Below are 15240 nucleotides of genomic sequence, written 5' to 3'. Positions count from 1 at the left end.
AACATCATAATAATCTCAGTAAGCTAAACAGACAGCTGTGGCTTCCTGTCTGATTCTTCAATTTTCCAATATTAAAGCACTCACAACAGTAAGCCTACAATTCACAATATGTATTTTTAAAGGATATTTGATCCTTTGCAAGGTTGTTTTTAGAATTAAGTTAATTCTTGTTCTTTTTTGCAGTGGTCAGTACTTGATAGCAGTACTTGTTATGTTACAATATAATAAATCACGTATGTACTTTGATTGGGTGAATTCACACTTCGGTGAGGAACAGCAGTTATTTATTGTTAGTTTCTCATTTTCGACTGAGCAACACGCCTACATTCAACGCGTTGACATCCTATGGGTGATTAGCCACGCTTTACAAATCCTTGATTGATTGATTGACAAACAGTAATTAAATTGCAACACAACTTCATCTTTTCTTCAGTGTCCATCTTGCCCCAAATCCACCCGCCCCCCAGGGAACTAGGGAGATAAATGAATGCATTATCATATTTTGTAAAATGTGAGGTTTGGAAACAAAAGGAAACATATACCACTATGCTTCAAAGATACAGACATGAATGTCAATGCTGGCCTTATTGATGTACAAAATTGCCCTGTCTGTACCCCATTTCTGCTCTTCTGCCTATTTCAGTATCTCACTTAGACCTTGAGAAAATATTTCTGGGTTCAGCTTTTCCTCAAGGCAACTTCCTACGACTTGCCAATTAGCACTTCATCCTCAATATTTTTTATATAACTCTTGGCAAAGTAAGAAAAAACATAACTTTGTTTTAAAACACAAATCTGTAAGCAGCTCACCATTCTTAGGTATCATTTCTTGTAGTAAATTTGCCTGACACACTATTTGCTTTCATGAGAAGAATCTTCCAGTTCCAGTTAGAGAGCTTTGTCATCCTTTTTATTTCTGACTGAATGCTTTTTTTATACACGTTTCCACGTTCAGAACAAGCAATAGAAGTATGTTTAGGGATGAAAAATGAAATCTCATATAGGTTTTTTTAGGTACATTTAAAAATGTTCAGGGGCACATCTCAAATGATGAAAACAGCTATGAATACCACAGCAGATCATCTCAGAGAACAGTTTCATATTTAAACTTAACAAGGTCCTACTGACCTGCAGTACCAATATTATGCTTAAACTGGCTAGCCAAAGACACTGAGTAGTGTAGATGACTATCTGGGCCTATTAGGTGATAACCCTGCAGATCAAATTGTCACATATACCAACACTTAGAAGTAATACACCCTTAATGTCAATTGCAGGAGCACATGGATGCAAGAACCACTGCAAAAATAGGGGTAAGTGGAACCACCAAACCAGCGTGAGCATGGCTGGGCACATAGAAACATGGAAATTAATTTAGGGGTGCCGAAATGGAGAGGAGGCAGAAATCTGCACCAGACTAGTACGTTATGAATGGGTGAACCAGCTATGGCATTAAAATCAGAGCTGATATAGTCATTCTGGAAAATACTGGAGCAGCATTAAAGCTACAGGCAACTAAAGGCGATGTCCGGAGTACCAACATATTTTGGGATGAATACCGTGCCTAGTAATCACTGCTACTGCTAGATGTGGTATGTACTGTGAACGGTGTTACCTCCCTCCGTCAAAGTTCTGCACCTCATAATGAGGGATAAGGTAGTAAATCTGCATTATTTCCCTATTTCTAAGCTTCAAATAATTGAATCTGGTTGTGTACAAGTGCAGAAACTTTGCCATGTTTGCCTTGCAAAATTTGCACAGCTAACATTGCATTTTTTGCACTAACTATAATTACAGTCACAATTAAAAATGTAGCTCTAGGTTGTATCTCTTATATAAATCTAAAATCTTCTAAACAGTCCAACATCCTCATGCTGCCTCACCTCTATTAAAAAGATGGGGGAAATAGTATAGATAGTTAAGTGCCTCCTGCCAAAATCTGCCTTTACCCTGCATGCACATCATAGCTTAGAACCTAAATCTTTCTAGGAGTCGCACCAAGAATTTTAGGTGCTATGAAGGACAGGGAGGCAAGGATTATGCTTTCTCAATCTTTACTACTCCAAATACAACAGCCAACCAAAAACAGTAAAAAACATGTAAACAAACCACATATCCCATGAGGCTTTGAACCACGCCTCCTTCACAGTCCACCAATACTACATGGGCACAAACTACAGAGAAGCTCCATATTGACTGCTTCTTTCTTTGCTTTAACAACAGTACAACTCAATCAAACACAGGCCATAACAGGAACGCATCACCAGATCAGGAATCTCTTCAATGTAGATTTATAGAGATCTTAAGAGAACTGAAACCCAGAGGAATTGGATCTCCAAGACACTTCAGCCGTGCTTCTGATCGGAGCCTAGAATAAAAGGAAAGATATGAGCCCAGAAACCACAACCCTGAACAAATCACAAGGACAGGTAAAATATAAGAGACACAATCATGACCTAAATATTAGATATCAAACCAGCGCTGGAACCCCGACTTACCTATCCCAAAGGGTGGGATACTCCTCGCCCCAGTGTCCTTAATAGAATCTAAAATTCTTGTCACAACTGCTAGAGAATGTTCTATTCTGTGGCAGGACCAGAGGCTCCAATTATGCTGATTCAAAGTTGACCAGTAACAACAGAAGAAGCATGCACAATAGGTTGTAATAAAAAAAAGTCTTCTACACCGAATCAGATGACCAGTTGGTTGCACATAGAATATCTTTGAATCTGGAACCAAGCACAAAAGCTTTGGAGGACATCGCCCCCCAAGTGGAATGAGCCCCATAAACAAACATATCAATGGCAGTTTCTGCTGTAACACAATGAACCCAATGGGCCAAATTTGCAGCAGATACTGACCAGAAAGTTTTTTGAAATTCCTACAAAAGAGGGCCCAAAGGATCAGAACTACAATGCAGAGTGTGTTCTTCGTATACTTTCAAACATTTGACTAAAGATAATTTTGCAATATGAGAAAAATCTGGGTACTCAATAGGCCAAGACATAGTCTTCATCCTTTTTGAAATAACGAAAGAAACACCATCAGTTGAAAACAACCTACCTAGTAGATCAAGGGCTCGGGTGTCAGAAACCCTATGGCACAAAACCAAACAGAGAAGAATGGTTAACTTAGTCAAAATTTCTTTTATGGACTAATCATAGTTATCAGTCCAAGAATGAAACAGAGAGAGAACACAATTTACATCCCACAATTGGGAGTATCTATGCTTAAGAGGATAACTTTAAGTAATTTATACACCAAAGAATGCATACCCACCTGTTTACCATCAATGAGGTCATGTCCAACATATAAGGCTGACCTGAAATTATTTACTGACCTCTAATATAACCAACGTTCATCACACTCAGACAGAAATTTAAGAATATAGTTCAACGCAGATGCCCCGGGATCCACATCCTATTGAAGGCACCAACCCACAGATCACTTCCATGCAGAAGATTATCGTTTGTGGGTGGGTGGAAGGAGCCAAAACTTCTTGTATAAAAGCATCGTCTGCCATTAAAATGCCCTCCACTTGACCTTGTCTCCCAATATTTTCAAAGCCATGAGAACCAACTGGCCTTGTAGGAGAAGAGGATGGGGAGAGCCCACAGGGTCTAAGAGAAGATGTCAGAAGGTAAAGAAAAAGATAGGAAGAGACTCCAACATCTTCAGAAGAGCGGGAAACCACGATTATGTCTTCCAGACTATAGTTATCAGGGCTTAGGGTGCCGACTGCTGCCAGGACTGAGCTGTGACCCTCTGAATCATGGCAAAAGGTTGGAATGCATATGCTCTCTGGCCATACCTATTCTGAAGTAAAGTATCCGTGGCGAGGGCCATCATATCCAGTCTCCAACTGTAAAAATCTTTCAGTTGAGCATTCAGTCGAGATGCAAGTAGATCCACTAGGCATGGACCCAGAGAACACATAATCTTCTGGAAAATTCAAGGATAAATCCTCTATTCACTGTAATCCACCAGAAACCTGGAATTCCATTCCCGTACCCTGTTGTCTTTGACAGGAATATATTCTGCTAGCATATTGTTTGCCTGGCTGCGACAAAAAAGCCAAAACTCCCTTGCAATGTTTGTTAGGAGCTTAGACCTGATGCACCCCCAAACAATTGATATATGGAACTACTGACACATTGTCCATCCTCAGGAGAATGCAACAGTTGCTCTTCTTGGAGAGAGAGAGTTTATGGAGAAGGAACAACAGCTCTAGGTAATTTATATGAAGCCCTAGCTGTTTGGACAACCAGCGACTGCTGGTGGAAAAATCTATGCACCTTGCTCCCCAGTCCCAAGGCCTGGCATCTTTCTTCCATCACAGCACCGAAAATGGTTCTGTCATTACAAGCTTCCATGTGCAGAAGTCACCACTTAATTTCTTCTTGAGCTTCGAGAGACAAGGCAACCTGAGAATCGTTTGCGAGACATTTTTTGGAGATAATGAATTTTCAACAGTTGAAGAGCTCTGTAGTGTAATTGACCAGGGAAGATAGCTTGAATAGAAGAAGCTAACAGACCCACAATCTAAGCCAGGGTCCTCCAAAACACCATCTAGTTTGCAGAGTTGTCTCCAACTCTAGTTTGACAAATTTTACTTTCGTATGAGGAAGAAGAAAATGGTATTTGACTGACTCCACCTGAAGCCCCGAGAACTATATCTGTTGAGAAGGAATAATCATGTTTTTTTTGGAACTGATTCTGAACTCAAATCTTACAACAGATATACTGCCCAAGACAGGTGCAACAGGAGATTCGCTTTGTCTTGTGCCATCGGAATCATGTTGTACAAATAGACGATCCTGCAAACTTCCATCCGCCTCAAATGTACTACCACTGGTTTCATGAGCTTTGTGAATTCACAAGAAGTTGAAGATAGCCCAATGGGAAGCGAGTGATACTCGTACCACTGATTTCACCACTGGAATTGAAGATAGCACCTGTGTGAAGGAAACATGGAGAGGTAGATGTGTTTGAGATCTAGACAAACCATTTCATCCTTTTCCTGAAGCAGTTCCCAAAAAGATGAATACCTTCCATCCTGAAATGTCGACAAATCACCCAAGGACTGAACTCTGTGAGGTTGACTTCCCACTTTTTTCTGAACTATAAAAACATTGCTGACAAAACCCTTTGGATGAAGGAGAGTTGGTGCAATAGCTTGTTTCTTTGAAAGATCTTGAATCTCAGAGTCTATGAAACTCTTGTGTTTAGCACTCAACAATCTATTGATATCTTGGCCCAATTGTGTACAAAATGTCTTAACCTGCCCGCAGAGGAAGATTTGGAAGAAAAGGAGGAATTGTTTCCTGCACAATGACTGTTGGAGGCTTGGAAACATCTGTTGATGCCTCTGCTATAACATCCTTGGAAGCTGCTTGACCTGGAGGGGAAGAACCCCACTTGGGAGGGCTCTTGCCAGTAACCTCTGCGATGGAAAAAGAACCTGCATTGAGATCTTTGTTGGCTGAAGTGGACAGACGGATGTCCTCTGTCACGTCCGGCCCGGCCAAAAAGGGGCTTAAAAACCTTCTTGAGAGAAGATTGTGCCTTGTCAAGAGAAGCAAAGGTGTTTGCGAATTTGCTGATATCCTTGACAAATCTGTCCCCAAAAGGTCTTCCAGCCAAAGGACTGGGTTCAGCAGTCACCAATTCTACCAATTGGAGGTCAATCCAAAGAAGCACTTATTTGTGCCTTTCAGAGGGCACATTGCAGTTAGCATTGCCCAGCAGACAGATCGCTTGTTGTGTTCACCCAGCCAACAATTCTAGAGTGATGGGAATGCCAGTGTCTTGAGCATGTAGGGTCAATTCTAGAGTTTTTGCCAGTGGGCTTTAAACATCAAGATGTTTGTCCTGTCAAGTTTGTAGGGCTCTGTCTATCCCTTTCTTGGGATCATTGGAAAATTTCTTAAGAAAGGTGAGCACGGTGGAGTGAATGTCAGGAGTTTGAGTTGTCTTATACGGGAGATCAGGCCGAGGCCATTCTGCTCTGAGTCAGGCACAGAGTTCCCTTTCAACGCTTTTGCGGAGATGGTGTTGCATGTAATCAGCAACAACAGAGGCAAGAACCCATTCAGAAGACCTGTAATGGATGATGTTGGACGGCTCAAAATTAAAGGCATTGGAAGGGAGGGAGGTGGGGCGGGAGGAGGAAGAACCCTTGTGTTTCTTAGAACGCTTAGAGGATTTGGACTGATGAGAGGAAGAAGAGGAATCAGAGTCAGTATCCGTGGCAGGGGAAGTCAGAGGGGCAGGAGATTTTGAGCATTTCCTAGAACTGTATGTGTGTTCACCTAAGCCCCTTGTGACAATTTATTATAGGCATATGAATGAGGCCAGTAGGGTTCTGATGTAGGCTTGGGGTTGGGAGGGGTAGGAAAAGTATCTGTCAAACGTCCAGAGAGTTCATTCAGTCGTTTTGAAATGGGTTGCAGGGATGGGAAAAGTGCTTTATCCAGAGAGTGTTTGGTCAATGACTTCAACAAAGCTGTTATCATAATACTAATCTTCATCTTCTTTAGGCCCATGAGCCTAAAGACCTTGATCAGAGGGCTCATAGTCAGACATGGCAACAAGAGGGTGGAACTTCACTTTCTTAAGTATTCAGAGGGTTGAAAAAAGGGTAAATGAGAGAAGAAACAGAACCTGTGGAAATTGTTGCAGCCCTGTAATACTCTGTTGTACATGGCATCAAAGGGAGCAATAAGCTGGAAGCAGTCCACCAGATCATAGGAGTCCCAAAAATTATAATATAATGGAGGGGAGAATAAACTCCTCAAATCAGCAAAAATGTTCAGATGTTAATCATCAGATTTGCCCCAAAGTCTCTCACTACCTGTAATTTCCCATTTTATCGCAGCCCGGGGTAGGCGGCACCAGCACAATGTTAATTCTGGAGTTGCCAAGTGTGAGAGAAAGACGTGTCGGCAAACTTCCAGGAGGTATAAAAATAATCCTGTGGAGATCGAGGCTCAATACGCATCGTTAAAAATGCAAGCAGACCGAACCGCGGTTGCACAATGCACAAAACGCATGGAGTGCTGATATAAGTTGTGGAAAAAAGATACCATTAGTAGTGATACATTGCACAGAGCGCAACATACAAGGTCTATAAATTTTGACAACAGTATAACTATCACATAAGAGACAAAACAGAGAGGCACTTATCTTGACTGCGGAGCAGAAAAGAAAGAGGCAGTCAAGATGGGATTTATCTGTTTTGTAGGTTATGTCCATATACTATTGGTGGACTATGAAGGAGTCGTGGTTCAAAGCCTCATGGCATATGGGGTTTGTTTACCTGTTTTTAACTATCTTTGGTTGGCTACTGTATTTGGAGAAGGAAAGATAGAGAAAGCATAATCGGAGACTCCGGTTCTGCCATAGAATCCCAATAGGGCTTACCCACAGGTCAATAAAGTGGTCATCACTGGTTTCTAATGAGAACCAAAACACAATTCAGTTTGTGGTATGCATTAAATACAAGGATACGTCTGAAAACGCTTGGGTAAACTGGGAACGCTGATTATCAAATCAACAAAACATCATTGTTAGACAAACGCATTGTCATAGCATATATTCTTATAATCTGTTTGGTAATTTATTCATGGTTTAAAAAACTAGACCACTTGGGTAGCAGAAATTGTTTTTTTTGTTTGTTTCTGAAAGCACATTGAATAAAATAATAGTTTTCCAGAAATATTTAAATAATGATTACCTCAGAGAGTATGTTGTGCAAAATGGGGTTTGTTGGTAAGTTGTCACTGAGCGAATTTTGTTTTGAAATTCACTTAGTTCCCTTTTAATATACACATTTTCACACTGCAAGGCATTAGCTCTCAGCACTCAAAAAATAAACAAGTGTAGAACATAGCTCCAAAATATAGTTGCAAATTTTGCGATCATTAAAAAAGTAGTTTTTGCTTATTTCCGTCATGGCACAAAAAAGCATGAACCGCTCGATTCAAGAAGTACAGAGGAACGAAAACAAACATAAGTATTTAATAATGCAACTAAATACAAACTTTTGGGATTGAAATAGAAGAAAAATCTATAATGAAGGCAATGGGAAACGCAAGAGGGCAATTAGGTTTTAAATCCAAAACGCCTGCAGCATACACTAATGGGAGAGAAAGATTTAATAAGCAGAGAAACTCTTAGAGAAGAAAAATAAATATAAACATTTTCGTAACACAGACGCAGCTGTGCCAGTGTACAATGGCGGGCAATGTTTTTTGGCTAGAATCACTACAGAGAATACAGAAAAAACGGATGGGTTTGATTATAACCTATGCATACACGTTTGCTCACAGCAGTAACGGCATCCAATTGATTCGTAATAAATATTTCCGCCATATTTTCTACACCAACAGCTTCATAGAAGATGTTCAGTGTCTGTCTTTTCTCATTTTTTCAGAAATGTAGCAGTTAAACATTCCTGCTTCCAAATTGGCCGTATCCACAGATTAACGTCTAAAAGAAGCCACTATTAACTTTAAAATAAGAAATCATATGCTGCAGGTGAGAATTCTACTATAAATAAGACAACCACATAGTGCAATTAGGGTATTTTTTTACGGGGTTGTTGTCCTGTGGGTGGTCTGCCATGAAGAACAACACCCCTCAATACCCTCTCCATGCTAATTAAGTTCCCAGGTGTCTTTAATTCTTGGTGCGTGACATGAGGCAAGACACTGATTAGTCATGGGGACAGTTCATTCAAAACTACTCCCAATGTTTGGATACATTCAACAGTTTAGTTCACGTTTAACTCTTTACGGTCACTGTTATCTGGTTTTAAGTTCCTCAGTCATTAGTTTCACCCAAGGCTTTAGGCCCAGTAGTTACCTATATTTTGTTGTTGCAGTTGAGGTGGTGTATTACAGATGTGTGCAACGGCCCCCAATCTGCTGCAGTGGCTCCTGCACTGTGCTATGTCGGCTTTGATTAGAAATCAAAGGCTGTGGGATGAGGCACTTGTCTTCAACAGTGGCTGTCTCCCTAGGCTGAGCCAAAGAGGGCACTGGAATGGAAGGTGCGATATCCTGGCTGAGAGTGACCACGTGGGAGTCTTCTGCAATTGAGGGCTCTGGTCCAATCAGTACTCCCACGTCGGAGACAACAAAGTAGTCTTACTTCAACATTGACAGTGGTAGCACCAGCATCTCATTCACATGGGTACACCATTCACACAGGGTGCTGCTCAGAGACACTGTGGGACTCCTCAAAACAATTAGGGCTCCTGGCTTCGCACCCTTATTGGCACGTTCATTCTCAACTTTTTCCCCATGCCAAGGATGTACTGGGCTTCTCTCCTGGATAGTCACTCCTTTTACATGACCAGGAATGCATTTTCCCTCTCTATGTTGACGGGCATGCTTCTAGGCTCGATGAAACTCAAGCTCCTCCAGCAGAAATTGGAGTACCTTCACTTCTTGGAGACTGGCTGTTACACAGGCACCAGTTCTGGTCACACAGTAATTATTTGAGTACTGTATGGAGCACTCCCTTTGTTAGTTATGAAGAACGTGTAACTGGAACAAAATGGGGTGGTTTGGGTACCAAACTTTCACATATTTTGCAAGACAGGGCACATGGTTCCATTGCTTAACATTTCCAGATAATTTTGGGTTGCTTTCGTTTCAAATTCCATTTTCTGGCTGTTTCCCAGAAAATGTGCAGTGTGATGACTTTCACAGCAGGTTGACATGATACTGGCTCCAAACAGGAGTATTCAAAACAAGTACACAATGAAGTATGACAAATCTGCATCTGGCTGGCATTAAAGCCTTCCTTCAGGCAGTAAATGGGTAAGCCCTGCACAGAAACCTTCCTCACATTGAACAACAAAAACTACAGTCCCATCCCTTACCATTAACATCTACTAAAGTATACTGTTGAAGAAGAACTAATCAGCCGTCCTTAGTTAATAAGTCCTCATTGAATTTTAAAGTCTTCGTCCTCCTTCACTTCAAAGTCTGAGTCCCTAATCTTCAGCCACAGTAGTGCAGTCAATAAACTTCCACCATTTGGGAAGCTATATCTACCCTCTGTCAGACTAAATCAAGCACCATCCAAAATGGTTGCCACAGGACCTAGCTCTGAGATTCCTACAATATACAGCGTCCTAGTACCATACATGTGTCACACAATCAATGCACAAATATGAACTTGACATACACTTGGAATGTCAGTGCAAGGATCTTGGGTTCACACAACAGTAGAATTTTACATGAAAGAGGTCAGTAGACCTCAATGTCCTTGACACCAAGAACAAGGTCTGGTCATATTAATTATTCATATATCTCAGTACCCTGTCACCACCACTTTATGTGACTTACCCAGGGTAGGGTTTTTAGCCTCATGCCTTGTATGAGGCATGACTGGTGCACCCATCCAGGTTACGGCACAGCTCCTGGAACTCGCTTTACGACTGACATGTCTAGGCCCCTACACACACTCTAGATTAGTGTGATGTAAAGGACAATATAAAAGTGAGGGTACCAGTTTCACATGCACTTAGGCACCCAGGTAAGGGCTACATACCTATTCTGTATGCAGAAGTACGTTTTTTTAACTAAAATGTTCGGCTTGGATCTCAAGGACAGTTCTAAGGCCTTACAGAGTTTTGATACTAGCATTCAGTGGAAACCCCTTCCCCATTTTTTAAGTTGGAATGCAGATAAGGTGGGTGATCTTAGGTGACTTTGATCATCTCACAGTTCGGAATGGTGTATAGTGTTTTACTCATTTCCAAATATATGGCAGACCTTTGTTCTAGTAGACTTTACTTATTCCACATAGGATTTTGAATGTTACCCTTGCTTTCATTAGTACCCACTAGACGTATGTCAAATCAACTGCTATGCTGTCATAGTTTAAGTCCATGCAAAGCATTACAGGTTGGCTCCAGATTTGTTGAAGTGTGAAAATCAGACTTTGTGGGATTCTAGTCTAAAAATTATGCAATAATAAAGTCTGGCCATCACCAACGATCTTATCAGTCCTACCACGGAGATTGTCAGGTGCAATTCTTGCTTAGACATGCACTACATGGAGGTGTCCTCATGAGGATTGTGATATCCTACACATTTTATTTCGATGTCCAGTTTTGACGGAATACTGGTCTTCTATAACTTCCTCTATACACAGAGCTATACATGTGCCCATTCCTTTAACAGAAAAATTAGTTATATCACATGATGTTACTGATCTCCCAAATCTAACAAACCATACAAGAAGATTGATTGCTATTGCACTCACTGTAGCAAAAATTTGTATATTACGACATTGGAGATCACCACAACGTCCTACACATGATGAATGGGTTATTGAAATGTATAACATGGCATCATATGAAAAGCTGATTTACAGATTGCAAGATAATGTTGGGATTTTCATCAAAATTTGGAAACCCTTTCTAGCTAATACATATTCTATTAATATTCACACGTAAACGTTTTCTCATTCTTTGTCTCCTATCTTTATTAAGACATTTTTATTATTGTTTTGAGTCATGCTGTTATTAAGACAATTGATATCTCACCCATTAACACTGTTATTTTAAGTAGGACTTACTGTTCACCAATTCAACACTGTTGAATTGGCAGGAATATCTGCATTTGAAATGTTATATATGTGGATTTGCATGATAATACTATCTCGACTGTCTTCTAACAACCTATAATATATGGTTTAATACATATTGCATAATTCTTTCTTTCCATATTTTCTGTTATAGGTCTACTTCTAAGAGTTAATGCACAGTTGGATGCCTTATAAATAATCTCATATATTGCATTTATTGATATATGTATAATGTTTTTTTGTTGTTTTTTTGTGTTTAGAAATCTGAGAAGTTAATATTTCATAATATTTTTCATATATGGCCATAATTTGATGTATTGTTTCTCTATTTAACACTGACATGTACTTCTCAATAAACATTAAAAAAAAAGACATGCACTACAATAAGCAAAACTAAATATAGAGTACACGCTGTAAAAAAGTATGAAATAATAAGCTAATGCTTTCTACTTTATAGGCTTATGAGCATAGTTATAAAAATGGCAACTATTCACTTAAGTTCGTAAACTACGTTGCCCAACGTTTTATAACTTCTACGGAGCTTTTTTGCCAAAGGATATGTTTTTCTTATACATTTTGCTCTGTTTTCTTAGCTACACAATTTATTTCAATCAGGATGTATCCAAAAACAACCCAACTTAGTATAGACCTTCTGATGGTACAAGACTGTCAAAGCATGGTTTTATTGTGCATAAACCTATTGCTATAAATCAGTCTTTCAATGTACAATTAACATTGCTCGGTTAGTGAGCGAAGTTGGCTGCTGGGAATGGATAGTGATTGAAAGACCCATTTAGGCAACAGTTACTGCCTGTCTCCCAAAGGCAACAAACCCCATTCTACTTTTCGTTTCCCGTAATATGAGCTAGAATCAATCATTTAGAAAGTATTTTGAGTAAGAATTGGAAACAAATTACTGCCCCCCCATAGAGAAGAGGGAATTCACACATGGCAACAATGTTCCCAGATTGGTTTCCGCAATGTATTGTGTTTTCAAGTGGCTTAGGGAGAAGGTAGTCACAGAGGTAGGTGGAAAAGGCTGCGGTCCTTGCCAATATTCTTAATAATATACGCAATCCACACATAAACTTCCAATCTACCTTTCTACTAACATACTCATTTTTGTACCTTCATACGTATTCCTGTGTTATACTTATGAAACGTGCATGCTACAAGTTGTACCTGTAAGAGGGTGAAATAAACTAAAATGCAAGGAAATTTGTCAGAGGAACTACAGTGAAGTGACCTTGCACACTGCCTAGCGCCAGGTTCAACTGTAATATTGTTTCTGCAATTACAAAAGAGCCTCTTTGAAAAGAAGACCATCTTTTTTTAGGAAAGGATGCAAACGGAAGCCACTTTACTTTCCACTCAGTTGCCAGGGCAAAATGCCTAACTTATCACAGTTTGAACCACTAGGCCCAGATTGACTAACCTTTCATGCAACTTGCTGCGCTGCGTTATGTGAAAAAGACATATTAGATTCACACCATATCTACTACAATATGAGGCACTTCTGCTTTCTCATAATGCTGCCACACTTCAGGCATCCAAGCTCCAAGCAGGGGCCCTTACGCCAGGGTACAAGGGTGCCTTTGGAACGAGCAGGATTATTTTTGTGTTGGAAAGAGATACCTTCCTGCACAAAATCAGTCCTTAGAGGCATAGTCCTTTATCTATTTACTGCAGAAGGTCATACACATGGAAAGAAGAAGTAAAGTGGAGGGGCACCATTTTGTGCAAACACAGGTTTAATGCCTATACGAAATCTGGATTTGTATTAAATTACATAGGTGGATGCATGGAAAAGCCCATGCCCCACCCATGTAATTCCTATCTATTGCAGGGTAATGGAAGGCAGTGGAAGGCTCTGTGGTGCTTTGTGAAGCTGAAAAGTGCTGCAAAGCAGCACAAATTTTGATTTGTGTCGCTTTGTAAATGACACCTGAGCACTTGCGTTGCCTTCCAAAGACTTCCATGACGTAAGGACAATGCAAGTGTATAGTAAATCTGGGCCTTAGAACTTTACAATCAGAGGTTACAGGAGAAAGCAACTAGCTTCTCTTTTGTGAATTAGCTAGCTTCTTATGGCATATACTTTATAATACTTTTCCTTTACTGCTCTCCTGACACCCTCTTGGCACACATCAATTGTTTTTACCCATTCCTAATTTACATGTGTAAAACATATGTATGTTCTCCCCTGCACCAGCGCTAAATTATTTGCCTATCACCAATGTAGCACCCTTACATCATGGTGCAAAGGTGCCTGTGTTACAGGGGTGAATGTTTATGTGAAGGAAGAGACACCTTCCTGCACAAAAACAAGAACTAGTGGCAATTTGATCCTTCTATGTGTGCTGCAGAATGCAGCACACATAGAAAGAGCAAAAAACGAGGAGAAATAAAAGTATTTCTCATCATTGCACCCCTCTAAAGCCACCCCTGGGGTGGCATTAGTTTTTGGTGCTGGCTCAGATTCATGTTTCCTTGAAAATCTGAGGAAGTGTCAACAAGCAATGGGTGTTGTTAGTTGTTAATTGGTGATCTCCAAACTAAGATGGGCAAATTCACAAAGCTAGGCCCTGCATATTTTAATGAATGTACATCAGACCAGATTTCCTGCATGCATTCCACTACAAGTACTTTTGTGGCCCTGGCTGGGTTGGGCTATGCCTCGCAGCCTTCCCTTGCTCAAAGAGGGGCCAGGCAGCTCAAGTGCTGCATTAGACCCACAGCATGGGACACAGCTGGGCATGCGCCCAGGTGATGACCGGACCAAGAGCGGACCCATCTGTGCACGTCTGTGGCCAGACGAGGGTGGACTGGGTCCCCCCTCTTGGCTTTTTGTTTCATGCTTCCGGGCCATCACTGTATTAAGGTTTGCCAGTTACTGAAGCCACTGCCCATACATTCAAAAATTGGAAAATAAGCATTTCTAATCAAAGAAAGTCCGAGAACAAGGGGGTGAGTAACAGCCCACATCAGTTCTCATTTGTCATCAGCCATGGGAGTAATCTCCTCAGAACTTGAGATAGTAGAAAACGCAGAGATGCAGTCCAAAAATACATTGAATCTAATGACTCTCCTGGACTCTCTGTTATCCCACTGGTGGGTACATTGCCCAAGTCCAGAGCTGACACCTCAGAAGTTGCATTAAACTCTCGTCTAGTAAGACCTGTAGCTTCCAAAGCTCTTGCTAAATCCTGCATTACTTTCAACTCTCTCATAAATTATTCTGTTACTTTAAGACATGATCCATCTCCCCAACCCAGACAATGTTGCTGTTTAAGTAGTAAAGGCGCAATCAAACTGTGCAAAAAGATCTTGTAGGTGCGAAAAAGGAACACACAAGGCATGAAGTGCTTGCCCATAAAAATGGAAGATGTACATCTGGAGAAAATCTTAGATTAATATTACTGGACATGTGTAAGCCTTTTTTGATAACCTGGAGGCCATTTTGAAGGACATCTAATGAGACATTCTTCGCAAATGAAGTCCTTGGTGGATAAAGTGCACGTACCTATGGATCACTGTAAGTTCAATCAAAATATTGTTAAAAATAGATTGCAATCTCGTTCTTCAGCCCACCCTGGCCCAACTCCATATACCTCAAGTCAACTCCTTTCTGTGCCT

General features: G+C 40.6%; 1 long non-coding RNA gene across 1 annotated transcript in view; it reads left to right on the top strand.

Annotated features, from left to right (window-relative positions):
* The window catches only part of LOC138295512 (uncharacterized), a 189524-nt gene that overhangs the window by 160279 nt on the left and 14005 nt on the right, over window positions 1-15240 (top strand). The window lies entirely within an intron of this gene.

Source organism: Pleurodeles waltl, chromosome 1_2, assembly GCF_031143425.1.
Source record: "Pleurodeles waltl isolate 20211129_DDA chromosome 1_2, aPleWal1.hap1.20221129, whole genome shotgun sequence".
NCBI classification, from domain to species: domain Eukaryota; kingdom Metazoa; phylum Chordata; class Amphibia; order Caudata; family Salamandridae; genus Pleurodeles; species Pleurodeles waltl.
This window is presented reverse-complemented; position numbering and strand designations above follow the sequence as displayed.